Genomic DNA, 866 nt, shown 5'->3' on the forward strand with positions numbered 1-866 from the left:
GTGTAGGAGGCCTGGTAGGGCTTGACCAAGGGCAACGTAACACCCTTCTTAAGGCCTCTCCCCCTAGCTCCCCACCCAGCCTCACCCTCCCCTTGCTGTTCTGTGGACATGCCAGGGATCTGTCTACATTGGGTCTTTGCACTGGTTGTATTCTCCGCTCACCAAATGGGTCCCCTTGATTGACTGCATGGCTCCTTCCCACACGTCCTCAAACCTGTTTACAAGTGTCCCCTTTTCATTGAGGTTTTACCCTGAACTCAGTGCTTCAACCCAGTTGCCTGCTGTGCTCTCGGTCTTCCTACTTGATGGCTGTACTGTCGTGTGCTCTGGCTGTGTTTCCCTTTCTAACACACATGCTAGAGGGCTTCCAAACGTTCTTGGGAGAATTCCATGATCTTAAAAAAAAAAAAGTTTATTCGTGTTTTCAATGAACGTCCACATAATAGATTAGGTTTCCATTGAACAATTTCTATGCAACTAAATTCCATCTTCTTTTCCTTGTGTTGTTCTGCATACCCATCCTGTTCTTTTCCGTTGTTCCGCCCTGCCCACTAGAACCTGAGCATTACAGGGGCAGGATGTTGTGTTCTGTTTGTTTGTGGATGCACCTATCCCAACCATCTCTGGTCCTCGGTGCTTGGTGGACAGCAGACACGCCATAGGCCTTTATTGTGTTTATAAACGAATACTGTGTGGTTCCAGCAATGCTATCAGAAGGCAGAATGGTTAGGGGGTCAGACTTGGGTGGAAAATGAAATAAGGGTGGGGAGAGATAAGCAGTTCAGATAGCTACTCTCAGTGGACTATCTGGAACCTACAGGCACTGGAAATTTTGACCCCGCATATGGAGATAAAAAGTCCCTGGA

The sequence above is a fragment of the Echinops telfairi genome, unplaced genomic scaffold, assembly GCF_000313985.2.
Source record: "Echinops telfairi isolate 266 unplaced genomic scaffold, ASM31398v2 ScPeMD7_23;HRSCAF=83, whole genome shotgun sequence".
NCBI lineage: Eukaryota > Metazoa > Chordata > Mammalia > Afrosoricida > Tenrecidae > Echinops > Echinops telfairi.